At 44.0% G+C, this 19,818-nt stretch overlaps 1 long non-coding RNA gene across 1 annotated transcript in view; it reads left to right on the forward strand.

The window, feature by feature from the left end:
* Positions 1-19,818, forward strand: part of LOC108497243 — a 71,033-nt gene that overhangs the window by 13,858 nt on the left and 37,357 nt on the right. The window lies entirely within an intron of this gene.

Genomic DNA, 19,818 nt, shown 5'->3' on the forward strand with positions numbered 1-19,818 from the left:
GCTCTTTCAGAGTGAGCCCTTGTTCCTAATGCAGGCATGATTTAATGCTTATTGTTTCTTCGCCAACTTAATTCTTCTAACTTCTGGCACGTCCACAGTGTAAAGTCAGCCCAGATTTCAAATGCTTTTTCATTTCCAAAAGGGTATGTGATTTATATGTTCTGCAATGACTAGCAGAGCTGCCCTCAGGTAGGGGGAGAGGTAAAATAAGGGTACACTCTCAGCAAACAGCTGTTGCTCTAAGATGAGGTTACTTGTCCAAGTCAGGAGTTGGGGAGACCTGAAGAGTTTGGTGTTCTAAGTATAGGGAGAAATTTTGGCATCTTACTGAAATGACTGTGAGAAGTATTAAGCTGTGTGCAGGATTTCTGTTGTGTCGTCTAAGCAGTGTCCTAGGTAGCAGCACATATGAATTATTTTGACTTCACTTCTCCACAGTCCTGCCTACACACTTAATTTGGTGCATTGCAAGTAGGTGCTAATGGCACCATGTGAGAAGCCTTTGCAAGAATGGCTTCTGAACACTGCAGCTAAACAAAATGCCTCAAAATTAATATTATTATTTTTCTGTAGAGGAGAGTCACTGCAGCAAGCAGGTTTTTACGGATAACCTCCAGCTCCCTGCAGGCACAGAGTCACTTTCGTGGGGGTTCTCATCTGAAGGTATTAAGTTCTGTTCGAGATTTGCTTTCTGCATGGAGTAAATCCCTCATTTTAGTCAAATGCAAGGTTTTGGAAAAAAAAATCTAAGTGTTTTTTAGTTAAGATTAAGGATAAAATTTTCAGGAGTACCTAGAGAAAAATGCTGTGGATCTGATTTACAAAGACATTTTAGCTGGTTAAATTATGGAGGGAGGGTTACTGGGAGTTATAGAAATGGAAGGGCACCTCATTCTTCTTGCAGTCACACTTGCTAGGATCTTTGACTTTTCCTGTCATTCTCACTAAGCACCGCTCTGAACCTTGAGGGAATTAAGTAGTTTTTTGCATAAGCAGCCTAAAGCTGCACAGGCATGGTTGCAAATTTAGCCAGATAGGCGGCTTCCCCTGAGAACAGCCTCCTACAGCTTGTCTTGGCAGTAGTACTTGCTGAGGGATGTCTCGGTGGATGAAGTTCACAGGCATAGTCCTACACTTTGTGTAGCTTGGATGTTGCTCAGTTTGCTCCTCATTGTTTGTTTCCTTGGAACTGTGTTGGGTTTGGTTTTTCACTCCGTGGGCAACTCTGTTTGCTGTGGGAAGTCTTTACTGCATAAAGACATCCTAGCAAAGCCAAGTGCAATAGTTCCTACAGTTGTTTCTCATTTGAGTATTACTTTCAATGCCCTTAAAAGCACTGATGTTCCAAGCAGATACTTCATATAGGTGTTCTGTACCATCTGGTGGGAGTTACTTTCACCCACTAGATAGTACTTAATAATTAAAAGTGCTGATCTCTAGAATGCTGCTTACTAAGCAAGTGAGCAGGAGTGGAGAGCTGCTTCAGATAGCGAGGTATATCCATGCCATCTACAGGTAGAAGAATGAAGCTGGGAATGTGCAACTTTGACATCTCCCATACTGTCTGGGTTTGATCTCTTGCATCCTGCTGCAGGTGGCAATCAACTCTGCCACGAGCTGCAGTGACCAGCAGGAAGGGGCAAGGGCAGTGCCCTGGCTATGGACCCCCATTGCTCCCTCTCTGGCAGGGTTGGTGTAGGCAGCAGGGAAACAGCAATTTTGTGGTGTGTGGCTGGGACTGTGTGGGAGCAGCTCTGAGGTTTTTGTTCCTCTGTCAACTTGGCAGGAGACATGAGAGGTGCCCAGTTGTGGGTGCCATGGTGTTCCTCCATGGTACAGAAGAGCCTGAAGAAAGTCATCCAAAAACAGGTTGCTGAAACAGGGTTCCAATAAAATCCCCATGATCAAGGGGAGAAGGTGAAAGTGTTTTATGGGAAGGGAATGAGTGGAGGAAGTCAGTGGAGCCCAACAATTTGTCAGGGAAGAGAGAACTTTTTAATTGACTGTCAAACCATAACCTTGGAAACCTAAGGAGAAGAGGCATCAGCATGTCTGTCAGCACAGATAGGCATCAATCTTCCCTGGCGAGACAGCAACATGATTACTTCTGGGATAATGTCAACAACCTGGAAGTGCAGTAAGCTGATTTGGCCTGTTACAAAGGAAGGGAAGAGGTGGGATGCACCTCCTCCCCACGTTTATTCAAAGCTCTTTCATTTAAATAGATTGTTTACAGCTACATTTTTTAATTGGGAGAAATTAAAGCCTATATATTTATTTTAAAAGATTCACTTTATTATGGCCTGTTCCAAAATAAGGTCAGACTGAGGACAAATATCATCTTAACAATTTTCTTTCCGTATTTCCTAATGTTTTTGTGACTTCCTTCATCTTAGCCGAAGATGTCCTAGCAAAACATATGTAGTGGTTGATAGGAAATACTACAAATACCTTTAATTTTAGCAGAAAAAAAAAACCTTAAATTATCAGGAATATTTTACTTAAGAACAATTTATTATCTGGAAAATATTTGGAACCAGTCAGCAGTCTTGCACATCCCATGATGGGAGCTCATCTCCTGACCAACATCCAGCATTACTGATGGAGCACCTGAGGCAGTTGTCTGTCCCACTTTGCATGGAGTTGATGTGTCACAGAAGCCCTCTTATAACCTTGATAAGGGGCAACTTCACTGTCTTGTTCCAGGTAATTTTGTCTGCCCTAAGACATGAGAAAAAACACTGCTCCCACTCTGCTTTCCAGCTCTGTGGAGTCATGGGCTTCATCCAGGACTTCTTGCCCATGGAAGTACATGTCCAGAACAAGCTGTTCCTTCTTGGAGGGACCACTAAACATCCTTCTTTACCTACTTCTCTGGTCACCTGCATCTCTTTGTGGCGGCTCTGTAAGACCAGAGTGGCCCCTGTCTGCTGTGCTCTGAGAGGCACATATTCAGAACATTATCACTTCGTCCACATGTTCTTCATGCTGTGCTTCCAGCTCAGAACTCAAACACCCTGCTGGGCAGTAAAGGCAGATCAGGAGAAGTCTTAAGCAAGGGGGAGTGCAGAGGCACTCTGCCTGCCTTGGTCTATGGCAGAGATTATGAGTAGAGTTGTGCACAGAGCTGGTTGCTCTTTTTGCTGATGGATGGCTGAACGGTCCGGTGTTACAAACACTGATATTTTTTCTGTTCTTGATGAAATGGAAACCATAAAAAATTAACTTTGCATCAAATTAGGTGCTCTTAATAACAAGTAGTTTTGGTTGATCCACGGCTGTTGGATTTAGCTTTGGTTTTTTTCACCCAAAAAAAAATCTTGTTATGCTCCAGATAAACTACAGCAGTTCTTTTTAAAAGGGAAAATGTACTGAGCTTTTGAAAAACTTTGGATTATAGATGTAATGTACAGTGACTATGTGACATGATGAGATTTCTACTGTGGTCATTCTGCCTAGAAAAAAGAAGACTGTTTTCTGGTACTGAAATGCAACTACTGATGAACATGGTCTCTGCTCTCTTCACTTTAGTTGTGCAAGGGCCATGGGAACGAGGTGTATGTTGTAAATGAGGTTATGTCAAGACACTGTGATTTATGACCATAATACCAGAGTCTTGTCTCTACGTCTTTGCACAACTTATCCTAATAACATCTACTGTTATCTGAGAGGGAAAAGTGAACCTTAGCTTACAGCACAATTTATATTAATTGCATTTCCCTTTTACATACCTGGACCAAACTTTTGCTCGTTGCTTTGCAGAAGTTTAGGGGAGGTAATCAACAATACCATGCCCTGTTGTACAGCACATTTCAAACAATTAATATGACATTTTCTGAATTAAAAATAACTAGTAGCATAAATGATCAAAGTGGTTTGTGCTCATTGAAAAGCTTTGAAGGCACCAGCCCATTAACACCCATTAAATTGATGATATATGGGGCTGTGCTAGAGAGCAGGCTTTGTGGACAGCTTGGGGTATGTTAATTTTATCCCTGAGGTGCTGACAATTACTTAAAAAGCCCTTTGGTGTATCTTACCTTCTTTATCCTCACCTGTTCTGCTTTTGGAAGCACAGCACTTTGGCTGGAGGGTCCCATGTCCAAAGAGAGGGTGCAAGGGTATTAAGGGATGTGTGAGTACCCTGTACATGGGCTGACTCTGATACTCTGTCCTGTGGGGTCCAACAGGCAACTTCTGATTATTCAAGCACATCTTCAGTTGCCTTCCCAGTTGCTGATGGAAAGAGGAGGTGAATGGTTGGAGACAGCAACCATTGGTGACAGAAGGATTTACAAGGAGACCTTAGGCAGATCTCTGGGTCTTGGCCCTGCATTGTTTGCTGTTCACCCACAGACAAAACATGGATTAACACAGGCTCAAAAGCTTATCCTCAGCCAGTATGTGTGTAGATGAATACACGTAAGGGGTGTATGAGGTGTATGGTATGATATGGCACCAGGAGAGTGATTTTGCAAATGATTCCAGGCTTGTAAAAGATTTGAGTGGCCCTTTTTTTCTATTTTTTTAGAGGACCCACAATGCCACATTTGCTATACAGATCTCAGCATGGAGTGTTGTAGTGCCTGGAGTTGGGAGGACAGGAACCAACTGGGCAAGGAGGAACAGGAGGAGGATCGATGCTGCCGCTCCTGGGCATGCAGGGCTGGCTCACTGCAGCTCATGGAGAAGTATGTTTAGAGTCTCCTACTGGCTTTGTTACATTAGCAAGTTTAGTACAGTTTCTCTTTCACAGTGTGGGTTTTTTTAGCACTTAATTGAAGGCTAATTGGAAATTGTATGTCGATTTTAAAGGGATGGAAAAAGTGACTCCTTTGACATTGCTGGGAGAAAACATCCCATGAATTTCCACAAAGGCTGGTGTAGAGATCCCAAATGGGGAGTGTCAGTGTCTAATCTGTGAGTGGTCAATCTGCCAAGGCTAAAATCTGCTGAAGTTAGGAGAAAACTGATCTCCTGAACTTGGGTGTATATTGCCCCATGGAAATGTTTTCCTAAAAAAAAAAATAATCTACATATGAAATGAACACTTTTTTTATCCTTTGTTCAATGCACATAGCTGAATTTTCCCAATCTAGGAAGTGCTTGTTCTTGCAACAACCTCTGGACTGGGCTGCAACATTTCTGTAACCTTGTTTTATTGCAGGAGAAGTGGGTTGCAGGAGCCTGCAGGACTCATTTGTGAGAACATTTAGCTACAGAGGAGAGAGGTGAGCCCTGGTGTTCCAAACCCAAGGCTAGTCCCTTAACCCCGGATCAATCTTCTTACCTTTAAATTGATTTATGTGTGGGATTTCACTTCTTTATCCTTGTGTATACCATAACTTATGCAGACACACTCTGCATTAACAGCATTAATATGTGCAGAATATAGGGGTCCTTACATTACATGTTTAAATGCACATTTTGACTAAAGCGGGGGCATTGCATGGATGCAAACAATTGTTTTCATGTCATATGAGGATGTCTGTTTCAGACTCACCTCCAATTTAAAATGTAGATCCCTTTTTGTTATTCATGCTGTAGAGACATCATATTTAGCCCCTTCTGGAAAACTGGGCTTTTTAGCCTTTGGGACTGAAGTCAGTTGACTAGTTAGTCAAGTTGATTAGTTTGTCAAACTGGGAAGCCTGCTGATAGATTCAGAGGAGCAAGATAGGATGCTTTGGTTTAAAGGTAAAAGTTGAAGGTGGAGTCTGCTGCCAAAGCCCAATTGTTTACTTCTGTCCACAGCAGTCAATTATACTGACTCAATTCCTCTTGATATACACCTCAGCTGCTAACAAGTTCAGCCAGCAAATGTCTGATGTAGAAAGCAACAGAAAAACAGAGTTTTAGCCCAGAAACTCAGGGTATGTTGTGCCATTAAGACATTTTTATTCTCTCTGCTCAACTCTACTGCATAAAAATTCCTGCCAGCCTTTTTAAATTTAAGCAAATTAAGGGCACACACTGAACTACTTGTTATTAATATCTCAGCACTATTTTCTAATTCCCAATTCATACTTGAAATGGATTAAACTGCTAATCCTTGACAAGGCAGCAGAATTTGATGCTAATTTATTGATGTGCTCTTTTAAGAAATTTTGGGTTTCTTGTCTATAAATTAAATTTAAACAGAGCCTTCAAGGTCCTCTCCAAGTTAGAGAGCAGAGCTCTGCGTGCTCACACACCACATGTCCTTGAGCTTGCTGTGCAGTGTGGCTGGGGAGGGGTTGCCTTGGTTCCTAAAGGGATGTGTTTGTGCGTTGATAGCTGTTTCTTAAGGCTGCCTGTGCCAATGGCTTCTCCATCCCACCCCATCTGAATTGTCTTGGTTCACCTTGACTACCTCTCCAACCTCTTGTCTTCCACTAAGCTTTTGCTCCTGTCCCCAGCTCAGGCATTGCTCCATTCTGTAGGTGGTGTTTAATGAGCTGTCCCAGATGTGGGATGTCAGTGCTGAGCCTGGAAAAGGCTCTGTTGTTCTGCAGGGAATTGTTTTAGAGTCCTTGCACATTTTTCATCACCTTGGAGCCTAATTTTGCACTTAGTCCTGTATGTTTATGTTAGTAACGTACTCCTTTACTGAAGAAAGTTGATTGTTTTCAGAATAATGCGATTATGTGGCTATTGTTGCTTTCCTTGGTTGTTGTTCTCTTGCTTGGGAAGGAGTAAACACTGTGGAAGCTTAGAATAAAGCTGCTGGTAGGAATCTGTGCTCTGTGCCCTACTCAACACTGAGCAGAGCTGCCCTTTGCTGTAACAAGCCTTTTCCAACCACACAGCCACTTTTACAGCTCCAGGAAAGACAACAGGAATAGCCTGTGCATCCCTGCCAGACTCCTGAGCCGTGCTGGGTGCTGGGCTAGGCTGTCACAGGAGGAGGCAACTCGGCTGTGCTTGAGTGGCCCAGTCATTTGAACTCTAGGAAAAGCAGGTAGCCAACAACATCATCTTGACTGTGGCTGATGCTCCAGTGAACTCTGCATGGACACTGAGACATCAATATAGCTTCCTTTGGGTGGTTTGATTTCTTGTCCTACTAATAATTTTGAGGGGTTTGACATTTCTGTCTCTTGTAAGGTCAAAAACTTGGACTATTTAAAGAAATTTCATGCCAGCCCTGCCTCCCTTGTCCTGTCTGTTGTCCCAGATATTTTTGTTTTAGAAATGTAAAAAAAAAAAAAAAAAATGTTTTGTTGATTTTAAAAGCACCTCATAATTTGACAAATAAGTTGAAATGAAAGCTTCCATGAAGAATATTTTAAAAATGGCAATTATCACCTCAGACACTTCTGGGAGCAATCGACAGCAAGTTTTATCAAAATCTAAATCGCTTTGGAATTAAAAAAGGCAAATTGCTAATGAACCCAAGTGAAACTTTTTGACAAACTGACTGCAGTAACAGTGTCCTTGCCAGCTCTGAAAAAAGTCTTTTATTTAAGACAACCTGTGATTCCAGGCATCACAGTAGGAAGTAACTGTGTTGATGCAGATGTGTTTTTAAAACCAAGAGAGAAATGCAGGTGGAAAGGGACCAACACAGTGCATCAGAAGAGGATGCAACCAATGCCACCTCACTCCAGCCAGTGCAGGGATGACCAAGGCAGTTTAATATATGCCTTAATATGGGTAGGACATAAGGCAGCTCTCCTCCTCAGTCTTTAAAGGTCCCATGTACCAAGTTTTTCCTTAGGTATTTGCAGTGAAGCATTGATTTTCACAAATGCTGGGCCAGAGGAGTCATCTGCAGCCACTGCACCTCCCTCCCCATGTCCCTTTGCCTCACAGGGCTCCTTCCCAGTCCCCGTGGTGTGAGCCACTCCGCTCTTGCTCTCCAGCACTGTTTGGCTGTGCTTCAAATGCTGCTGCCTGGACTCATCCCTGAGCTCATTACAGCAGGTATTTCCTCTATGTTTTTGCACAAATCGCAGTGTTTGTCCTACTGAATCCTCTTTTCTGCATCAGGATTTATCAGCATGCTTTGGGAAAAAGTGCACTCAGGCTTCTATATCCTTCTGGCTGTCCAAAGTTACCCATGGAATAAGGAGAATGTACACACGTACCCGTGAGCAAATACCAGCTAGTGTTTGTCTCTTTATCACGCTTTCTGCAACATTGCTGTGAAGAACTTCTATGCCTGGCTGTCCTTAAAGGGTTCTCAGTTAGCTCAATAAAGTTTTGGAAATTCAGGAGAGAGTGAAACTTGTAATTCCCAAATGCTAGGGCTGGGTTGGTGGGGTTGATAACTGGTGAAAGTAATGCTTGCCCAGGGCTCTTTAGGTGGTGGATGGGAGTTCCTGACAGAGATTTTTCCATCCTGAGACCAAACACATTCCCACCTGTGTGGAACACAGAGTGAGCTCAGCTGGGTTTCCTGGAATGCTTTGTCCTCTCCCCAGGCAACAGCTTCTAAGTGGAAAAAGCAAATGGTGTCTCTGAGCCTGGGTATGGCAGGCGTGGGAATGAGTATCTGGAGATGATTCCTAGCAGAATCCATAGTCTGGAAAGTTATATGCACACAAAATTGTCTCAATATAGTGTTTGCTTCACTGCTAATAAGGCTGCACGCCAGAAAGAGGACAAGACTAGATCTGCCTGGCATTTGAGGCTGGTTTTCACAGGAGGCAGGACTGGCTCCCATTTACACTGCTGAAAATTCTCTGACAAAAAGCCAGTGGCTAAGACATGTAATGTTAATTACAGATAATGTCGACTGAAATACCTGGAGGAGACAGGCAATAGCTGCAGTCTTTAGAATCCAAAGGGACTTGTCTGAGTGGCATTAATTTTTAACGCTTTAATCAGGATAAAATCCCTCTACAGAGTCTTAAGGGGAGTAGGAGTAGTCTGTTTAATTTTTTGAATATAACCTGAAGGAGAAAGCAATAATTTCAGCAATCTCTAGTGATGACAAAATCCTTAACTGGACAATGAGAAAAACAAACTCTTCAGTTTCACCGAAGACATTTAAAACTAAGCTGAAGCCAGACAGAGAACAGCATTTCCATTATCTTTATAAGCCATTCAGTAAGATTTAAATCTCTTGCATGCTCTTTTTCTTTTTTTTTTTCCTAGGTGAGATTTCATGCTGCCCTGATACACACTCCCCTGTTAAAGCTGAAAGGCTTTTGCCCAGGGAAAGGCGGTTTTCTTCTCTCTCCTGCTGCTACAATTTTGTACCTGGCTGTGGGGTGAGCCATGCAGGGAGCACCTGCATGGTGTGGAAGGGGAGCAGCAACAGGGGACTCTCTGCACCCCCAGCAGCTCTTCATCCCTCTCTGATAAAACCCTTCCTCGCCAGAACACAATAGTGTGTTAATAACCTTTCACAAGCCAGAGCTGTATTCTACAGGTGTGCGAGGCATATGGCTTCTCCTCTATTAGCAATGCAAATTTAATCAACTGGAATAATATTCAAAGGGTTGGCTCAGCATGAGCCAACAGCCAACAAGCGGTTGTCACTTTTCCCTGCTTTTGACAAACATGAGAAAGATCTTTGATTAAAACTTCAATTCTCCTTAAAACCAATATCCCTTTGAATGAAAGGAAGAGATGTCCTCTAGAAATTCTATTGTATTTCCACTGTCACTTCCCCAAAAAACTGCTTTTTACGTCCAGATTTCAGCAACATCAGAGAGAAAAATCTGTTACTTTCCAGTTGAAAAGCAATCCCTGTCACCAAGCATGCTGTAATTCAGCAAAGTGACAAAGTTCAGGTTGATCTGCATATTTTCCCGTGTGGGACTTTTATTGCATTTCAGTTTAATTTCATATCACGATGCTGTTTGTTGTTCCATGGCTCTTGTTAACAGCTTCAATATGCTGGATGTCTTCTCCTCTGCCTGTCAAAGAGTGTCAGGTCACTCTTTGGGTTTATGGACTTCACCGCAGAGCAGAAGTCTGGAGTGTTTCGATGCCCTGCTGGCTGCAGCAGCACTGCCTTGATAACCATGGTGGCATTCCTGGGAGGCAGCAGTGTAGTCATCTTTAATTCATGTTGTATCACAGGTGCCACAACTGAGCAGGAGACTCCCTTCACTGACCCCTTTCCAGCTTAGCAGAGTCCTATGCTGCTAGAAGGGGATGCTCTTGTTCTTCTGGGTACTTTGGGGAGCTTTGCAGTGTTTCTGGGCCAGCATGGGCCCTCCTGCCACACAAAGGACTGGCACTGACCACAGATCACTGATGGAGCTGATATTTTTGTTCTGGCTGACACACTAGGTTTGACCTCATGACACTTCACTGGAGCTCACTGATGCTGGTGAAGATAAGGTCTGATCCTTGTCCCCAAAACAGCTGTACCCACATCCTGTGGTAGGTGCTGCAAGGCATGTGGTGCTGCACCCCAGGGTGGCCTTCTCTTGTCATCTGTGCAGTCAAAGGAAACTATAGCATCATCTAATTGTGGGAGGGCTACAAGACTTCACTTAAAATTTTGGATAATTTTTGTCACTTTATTTTTCTTTCACTTAGAAAAGGTAAAATTACCACAGCAGATAATTGTGGTAGTAGTTTTCTCATGTTCTTGTTCATTAAATACTGATCGACAAAGGTTTGCTAGCAACTCTACTATTTCAAATAATGACATCATTTACAGGACTAGAAAAAACTTTCAATAAAAAGTCCCTTTGCCTAAAAGGGCCCCGCATGACACATCCATTTGATCATAAAAATATCAAAGTCCATCTATTATTGCAAGATGCAGAAATAGATTCTGTGGTGAATGATAAAGCAGGGCTTGACTTACTCTGTAGCCTTTGTGCTACAGCAGTGAGAGGATTGTATCTATCTGCTGTTTTCCCAGGACTGTCTGGATGCAGTGGCTTGTAAGTCTGCAGCAGTGGCTGAGGTTTGTCTGTGAGATATGAACTTACCAGGCATGTGGAAGCACTGTGAGGAGACGGGACAAACCTGGGTGTCGTGTTTCCATGAAGGAAATACGAATATGGCCAGCCTGAGGAAAATACAAAGGTAAAAAACAAATGCTGGACTTAGCAACCAGAGTCCACCTCTGGCAGGATTGGAGGGATGGCAGGCAGGTCTCTGAGATACCTCCTCCCAGTGTGCTGCTCCTGGGGCTGTTCTGTCCCTGCTGCCTGCTGCTGCTGTCTGCATCCCTTCCTTGCTTGGGAAAAGGCACTTCACTGCCCTGAACCTTGTGGATGGGGTCCCTCACCCTGCCTGAGGCTCTGTGATTTATGCAGGAGCTTGTCTGCAGGCTGCTTGCAGAGTTGTCTGTTGCTGACAAGTTAGTGTTGTGGCCAGCATGTTTCTGGCCCCTGCTAAGTATGTGCAGTGCTTCCTGAGACACAGTCTGCTCCTTGCTTGAGTGTTTGAGTGCTGCCCCTGAGCCCTTGAGTGCCATCACCCTGCCCCTTCACCCGTGTGTGCCCTCCAGCCTAATGCTGGTGGTTCATGGGAGGGTTGCTGGGAATTGTCTGAGCGCTCCACGGGGCCAGAGGCTGGAGGCTTCTGTGGGCAGGCTGGCACCCGTGGCCTTGGGATGTGCCGTCGGCTCTACCACCTCCCTGGCAGGGCTGTGATGATGGTCAGGTCATGTGGGAGGAGGTAGTGACACTGGAGGGCCAGGAGCAGACCTCCACCACCACGAGGAGAGTGGGACAGAAGGGTGAGCAATGGTCACAGCTCACGAGGGAGATGCAAGATGCCTCTGGAGCAGGGGAATGGAGGCAAACATCCACCCTCCCAGGGAAGCAAAGCCTTGGGGCTCCTGATGCATCATCACACAGGACTGTGGGGAGCAGAGATGGAGTGGTGAGCACAAGCAGTGTTCTCACTGCACTCCACAGGGTGCAGGTCTTGCATGTGACTTTCACAGAGCTTTTATTTTTGTTTCCCTGGGGAAAAGTACACTTCAGCATCTCTTCTTGTTATGTCGTTTCTTCTTCTAGTAGCCAGACAGGGCAGCATGACTGCCTGAATGTCTGTTGTGATTCTGGGGTTGTGGCTTGGTTTGGGTTTCTTGGTTTTAATAGAACTTGTTCAGTGCTGAGAAGCAGTGAGCAAAGACTCTTTGGGCGCTTTGAATCCCTTGATTGCTGATTTTTGTTTACTTCAACCTCTTGAAAAGCAAAGCACTTCTTATCTCTGCACAGGAGATGAAACCATCTCTTCAGCTGCAGCCTATTTAAAAAGGGTGTTTTTCTGATGCCTGTGTTTCCCCCTGAGAAAACATGAAACACAATGGAAGGAGTTTAAGCAAAAAGCCAAAGTCCTTGGACTGCAAAGGCATCAAAGCTGAGCTACTTTCCTTTGAAAATAGTCTTGGGTGGGCTGTGATTATTCCTAAGTATTTATAATGCCACCCATCAGACAGGTTTTATCCTAACTAATTTTGTCTTACATTTCTTGATGGTTTTATCTATTATTTTTTACTTTTGATGCACTTAGCTAAATAAGCTCAAATATGCTCCCAGGAGTAAATCCATCTTGGGAGGTGGTGCAGCCTGGGACCAAGCTGTGCAGGCAGCCCTCCCCAGGAGCTCAGTCCTCCCCAGCCCAGCAGAGTGGCTTCTGCATTGGTTGTGTGTACCCAGACCTGGGTGTCCTATCAGTGCCACTACCCTGTGTGACCCTCTCTGTGCTCTAAATCCATTCCTAAAGAGCTCTTGCAATAAACTTGCCTCCTGAGCTTGAATGTCTACAAACACAAGTGATTCTGGCTGTTCCCAACACGTTCCTGTTAGCCTCGATCAGGCCAGCACAATAAGGTAGTTCAGTATTTTGTTTATTTGCATATAGTTGCTTCATTAGACTTTTTCTTTTGTTCAGATTGCTAGTTGTTAGTTTTGAGTTTTTTTTCATTTACATTGCATTTTTGATCTCGTAAATTGGCTGTTGTCAGGATAGCTGCAAGCCGAGAGAAAATAATGGGCCCCAGAATAGAAGCAATGAGATCAGAAGTGAAAAATGTCCCAGCAAGATAAAAAATGGAAAAGAAAAAAAACATGAGGGGAAGATTTTGTCTCTCTAGCTCACACAAATAAGGAATTTATCCTGCAGGAAACCTTGCTGGTATCAATGGGATGAGTATGGTGAGTGTAAGTGTAACCTGACCTACAGACGAACATGCTTCCAGTTTCCTTGCTTGGAGTTCCTGGGCTCCCAGCAGCCTTTCTAAATGATGATGGTTCCCTCTGTCCATATGTTCCAGGGGTTGGAGGTCTCCAGAGCTACTCTCCATGACTGCATCACACACCTGAGTGGGTGAGTGACATCTCTGCCCGTGCATGTTAGCTCTTTCTCATTCCTCTGTAAATGGCAGGGTGCTCTTGTGGGGTTCTTCAGCCCTTCGATACCAATGAAATTTGGATTTGTCCCAAATCCCTCTCACCACCTCTTTTCAGGGAAGATAAACTACTGCTGGAGGTTGGGTTGGTTGCTTGGTTTTTGATTGTGTTTGATCTGTGAAATTCCCAAGGACCCTGCTTTTTAGCAGTGGGAGTGCAAAGCCAAGCAAAACCTACTGGGAAAGAGCAAGACTCATCTGGCAGCAAAGGGGATGGGCTGCACAGTGCATCAGTGTGAACTGCACTGCCCTGTTCCAGCAGTGTGGCTGCTGTGGACTGTCCCCTCTGCCTTGGGGTTGTCTTGCCCTGACACCCTGGTCTGGAGTGTCCCTTGCAATCCATCTCCCTTTTGTTGCTTCCATCAGCAGCAACAAATAGTTCACATGTATTATCCCTGCAGAGCAATGGCTGTGGGTTGTGGAAAGGTGCTAGAGGGAGAGCTGAGACTGGGCTCAGCCTAGGGAGGCAGAAAAGGAGCCATGCTGTGCTTGATGCTCTCCTGTTGCATCTTCCTGCAGGAAAAGCCATATTTGCCATGCTCTGTGCCTGTGTATGCCTCTCTGCAGAACTGCCAAGTCTAAAATTAAAAGTGGTAGCCTCTAGTAAAGGGCAAGTCAAATCTACATGGGACTCCAAGATGAATGTTTACTCTCTCTTGTGTTCTGTCATCTGGAAAAGGAGATGTTGTCTTGAGGCAACCACTTTGAGGAGGATTTTTCCATCTGGATTGGCTCCTTTATGCCCATGAAACTCAGTGGAGGAGAGAGATGATCCCAACAGGTCTCTTTAAGAAAAGTCAGACTGGGCTGTGAGGTACCTATTGCTTGGCTCAGATATTCTGTGATAAAACAAAGGAACAGCACACCTCGGATAGCTGACTGTGGAGTTTGATTCAGTGAGGGCATTAGTGAAAATGGGATTGGAAAAGGGAGCTTTTAGGAAAGTTTAATCTACAGATGGAGATGCAGTGAGTTTTATAACTTCAGATACAGAGAGCTTCTGACAGCTAAAACAATGAAGGGTGCAAAAACATTCACTCTAGGAAGTATCCATAACTTCATCAACCAGCCCTCTGTGCCAAAAAGAAGGGAAAACAGGCAAACTGAAAAGAGAAGTGTCACACTGTTACTGCTGGTGAGTGACGCAGCTGCTAGATTTATTTAGAACCTGGAACTAATAGCTGCACTGAATGATATACAGCAGATTTGGGTGATGTATGAATACAACCCAAGCTCGAAAATTTCACAAGACAGTTTTTCAAGGCAGGAATTGTTAAGAGGTGCCCTTTACACATCACCAGCTAAGTGGTGTGTGCTCGCTGTTCAGAGCTACTGTGCCAGTTGGACAGCTGCCAGGCTTGTAATGCTGCTCTAAAAGGGATCACTTGCCATGTGGAGTTTTTGCATTTTCTGTTATCCAAACAGACTCACTTGAATGTTAATTTGTTCCTGGCTACCAAGGACCCAACTCTGCAAAAAGCTGAGCCCTGTGGCTGCTGGAGGGGTTGTTCCCATCCCTCCTCTGCTGGGCTGGGGCTGGAGGCACGTGTTGGGGACGCTGGCTTGCTGCAGTCAGGGATCTGCAATCTGTCATTGGGATGTAAAACATCCAGCCACAAAGGCATTTCCTTCTTTCAAAGTGCAATGCTGTGGCCTTGGGATAAAAAAAAAAAAAAAAGGACAGCAACTTTTCTCCCTCATGGGAGGTGGCAACTGGAGAGGGCATAGAGGAATACTTGGATAAGAAAAAGCCTCTTGGGATTTGGAGCTGGGCTACCATGATGTACCCTGGTCCTTGGCCGGAGCCTGACAGGGGATAACAGAGTGACATTGTGAGTGTGGGCATGTCAGGGTTGGGTGATCCAGCCCTGGTGGGCTCAAAGCTAAAGCAACCCAGGAGCCTTTCCTGGGCCATCAGCTCATTGCTCCCACAGTGTTTGGGCTCCCAGATCCTTTAGAGGCAGGTTGGGGATCCCTCTGGCTTGGAGGGGCCCTCAGACATTCTTGCCATCCTCCTTTTACCTTGTCCTTTTCAAGGTGGCAAAGTAGCAGGCAGTGGCCTTGGGCTGGGTTCCAAAAGGAATGTTTGCATCTCCTTTCTAGTTCTTTTCAGTGTTTGCAGTATCTTTTGATGGAAATACATAGATTTTTCCATGTTCATATGGGCAGAACAAAAGACAACCGGGGGATGTCCTGAGCTGCCTGGGGGCCAGAGATGAGAAGAGAGTGAAATACTGATGGAGACTAAAGCAGATGGGAGAGGGCAGCAGTGCAGAGGGTATGATGGGGGGCAGAGGGTCCCTTCTTGGTGGGGTTAGGGCACAGACAGTGGGATGCAGCCTGTTTGGCATGTCCTGTTGCCAGCCTCAGGCTAGAGCTTTCATTTCTCTGGGCAAGAGCAGTGAGAGGATGCCAGGCTGTGGCAGTGGTACCACACTGATGTTTGGTGTGAGACACTGGATCCATAGGGATGCAAAGGAAAGGCTCTGACATGTTCACTTGTGGGTGTGTAAGCCATTGGAAAGTCAAAAGGCACAGGCAAATCCCATTATTGGGTGGCATGTGTTTAATAAGGGACTGGGATCTGCACTGAAGCTTCTCTGCTTTGACTATAAGGCACCCAAATAGGTTTAAATTTAACTAAATCTTCCTCCTCCTGCTTAATTACTGTATCAACATTTTTGGATGCTTAAAGAAAAATGTAATTTTTTGTTGTCTGTTTTTAGACAAGGAAAAAATGGGAGACTGTTCAAAATGTGATTAAATATTTAAAGCACAGTTTCTATTTAGAAACTGGCACTTTATCAAGTTAAACAACCCATTACACTCATAATCATGCTCCATCTTTTGGGGCACAATGCCTTTTGCATCTTTTGAAATGAGTATTTGTGTCATCACTCAGCATGCTCTGAGGGGAAATTAATCTTCCATTGCATTGTTTCATTTTACTGCTGACTGAAATAATATTTTCAATATCTTTTTCATTGTTTATTTGCCTTTTTTTTTTGACACATGACTTACAGAGGAAATTTGAAAACAAGTCACACAACTGAGATCCCTGATAAGCTTCTTAAACTCCTTAAATATTCAGTTTGAACATTCTGCCATTAGTGTGCTTGGAGTAATTGCTTTTTTCCCCACTAGCAGATGCAGTCACTGCAGCTTTGAGAATTGCTGTGATCTTAAGGCTTTTCTGGGGTTAGGTGATCAAACACTTAGAGATGTGGCTTTTGCAAAACAGTAGTGGTCAGTCCTGGGGGATGAAGCCCTGATGGAAGAATTGAATCCTAGACTTCTGTAAGGACCAGTGATGTCAGAGCACATCCCAAACACCGGTGGACAGGTAGGGGATCACAGGCCTGTTGCAGCAGTGGCATCCCAGGTGTGAGAACTGAGGCTGTGCCTTCCCAGTGCCAGGGAAGTGGGAAGTAGGCACTCTCCCAAATTCCATGTGCCAAGCAAAGATCCTCTCTGTGCCAGCTGGGTGATCTCTGCAGCACTCTGTTTAGTAAGTGAGGGTACACCTTGGTGAGAAGTGCAGCTGCCATTCATTACCCTTACTGCATGCACAGTAACAGTGATTTGAGCAGAATTCTCTTCCTTTCCAGTGTTACATCAAGGAAAATTTTCCTATTTTTTTACCTCTAAAACTAACAGTGGCAGGCTGCTATCTCTTTGAATGTAGTGTCTGCTTTATATGACAAGGCTGACTTAGAAAAATGTTGCATTCATCGACTGCAAGCTGTGACAATGTTTTAAAGCCCTGTATCTTTTTGCAAATGTAATATTTTTCATGGAATGACTGCAAGGTCTGGGTTATTTGCATTAAGAGACTCTCAGTGAATGCTTGCAGGTTAATCTTATAGCATATAACATATAACTAGTGCTGTAAAGGATAGTGACTGCAGCAGCAAAGCCATCACTTGCACATTATGTGTTGGAAGTGATGAGGTGGTATCAACAGAGCAAGAAACTGAGCAAAATTTATTATTGTTTCTGGGCTGGAAGGCAGTTTGATGTCTAGATGTAAAAGAAATGTGACCAGATCACATTCTCTGCTCTATGCCTCACACTTGGAACCGGCGCCCAGCTTTTTCAAAGATGTTTCCTGCCACTGCTGACAATTCATTTACCATAACGAGTCCAAGCATCCCCTGGCACTGTAAGTTAGTTCCCACCTATGTCCCAAAAGCCTGAGTGTCGTGTTTTCTCAAAATGAACTCGTCAGAGCACACGCTTTCTCTGTCAAGCATTTCCCATGCCAGTTCTTTCCCAGGGGATTACCAAACACAGAGTTGCATCAACTGAGACTGATGTACCTGATCTTCTGCAGCTCTGCCCCTATCTGAAGTTCTACACTTCAGCACTGGCTTTACATGTCACACGTTTTTATTTTCTTCTTGGGTTTCTTGTTCTTCTGTGGTAGTTCATGTGAGAAGTCTGATCAGCTTGTTGGTGTATGATAAGCAGTTATATACTTAAGATCAACTCCAGGGTCAAAGTCTCTGAGGTTTACTGTAACTGCCGGTATTAATTAAGTTTCTTGTTATCTACTAGTGCCAAGCAAGGGAGCGTCAAAAAACACTCAGAGTACAGACAGAGTCTCTTACACACCCGGTTATGTTTGGTTTCCTTCAGAGCTAACTCCCAGTTCAGTGAGTAGGAGGAATATTCACAGGCATTGCTGTAATGTGCTGGCTCTTGGAAACCTGAAATGATGTTTCTTTCCCATAATGTGGGAATAGCATCTATAATCTTACACTGAAATAATGCAATGCATCAGTGGGCTATTCTTTTTTTTGCAGAAATGAGTGTTGTTTATTAGGTGAGATATTTCTTCATCCCAGATTTTCAGGACACAGTTATTTCCTTGGTGAATATGAGTAATTTGCACACATTCTGCTACATTTCCTGTTTGGTTCTGAGGGAAATACTTGCAGCATCCAGCCTAGAGGGTTTGTTCCCGAAGTTGACATGACTTAAAATACCAAAGTACTGAGGGAAATGCAAGGAATAGGTAAATATAGCTGTTGTTATTGTCAACATTCATAGACTCAATTAGGTTGGAAAAGATCATCAAGTTCAACTATTAACCCAGCACTGATCCACCACTGAGCCCTGTCTCCAAGTGCCACATCTACATGGGTTTTAAACCCCTACAGGGATGGTGACTCCACCACTTCCCTAAGCAGCCTGTTCCATAACCCTTTCTGTGAAGAATTTCTTCCTAGTATCCAATCTAAACCTCCCATGACACAACTTGAGGCTATGTCCTCTTGCTCTCTTGCATGTTGCTTGAGAGAAGAGACCAAGCCCCATCACTCCAACCTCCTTTTGGGCAGTTGTAAAGACTGATAAGGTCCCCCCAAGCCTCCTTTTCTCCAGGTTAAACACTCCCAGCTCGCTCACCACAGCAAATCTTACACTGTTGTAGAATGGTACTAAACACTGAAATGACAGGGGCGAGGTGAACTGCTAGCAGCACATTTGCATAGGTGGGAAAACCAAAAGAGCACTGTTAAAGCTGAAGTAAAAACCCCAGTGATACAGCAGACTGTAGTAGGTTACAAATTAGGAGAAGCTTAAATATGTATGGATATTTTATAACTCCATCGTAGGATAATTTAAAGCACAAGCCAAGCAGCAGTGAGAAAAGACTTAGGGATATAATTTTTACACAGTGTTTAGTCATATATTAAATGTTTACAATATACCCCTTTCTCAGAACCCAGCCTACAGGGAAGAATATTCTGCTTCTGTGGAAAAGTGCTTGTCTGAGTGAGAAAACAGGTCAGGAGGGGCTTATTTACCCTCTGTGAAAAGATTATGATGCTTGCTAGGAGGGGCAGGTTGGAGGGGGCCATCTAGAATAGTTGGATACGACTCCAGGTAGTGACTGGAGGTCATAAATAAATAAGATCAATAAATAAGTAGCATCCTGGAATTTGTTCCCAACACTGAATATGTTGTAAATTGGGTGCTAAAGCAGGAGATGTGTGTGCCTGTAAAATAAGCCCAGCTATGAAGAGAACTGTGTGCAGAGATGTGCTTGCAACTGTGATTCAGCTGTACACAGGAGGTGGGGTGGGGTGGGGTTGTGATGCCTCCCATATGCTCTTACCTCCTGTTCTCCTGCTACCTGTGGTGGTCTTCCAAGTAGATTTACTTCCTAAATAAAAAATACTGGACAGTAAATGTAAATTGCTGTAATAATTTACTCACTCCTGCTGTGTTTACCATAAACCTTGGATAAGAATAGTTGTACATTTAGGAAGCCTGACTGCCTCCTAAATCACGAGAACGAGAGATTCTATTGGGTGATAAATACTGAAAATTAAAGCATTCATTTCTTGTAAATGTTCAACAATTTCAGACTGACCATGATTTTCCTTTATTTTTGCAAGTACCAAAGTGGGGCACTTAATAGAACGATAACCTCGGTGCTTGCCCAGTCAGGGTTGGAAAGCACACAGAGCCTTGTATTTCTGTTGAACTCTGTAAAC

This window comes from Lepidothrix coronata, unplaced genomic scaffold (genome assembly GCF_001604755.1).
Source record: "Lepidothrix coronata isolate B3197 unplaced genomic scaffold, Lepidothrix_coronata-1.0 Scaffold2, whole genome shotgun sequence".
Classification (NCBI taxonomy): Eukaryota; Metazoa; Chordata; class Aves; order Passeriformes; family Pipridae; genus Lepidothrix; species Lepidothrix coronata.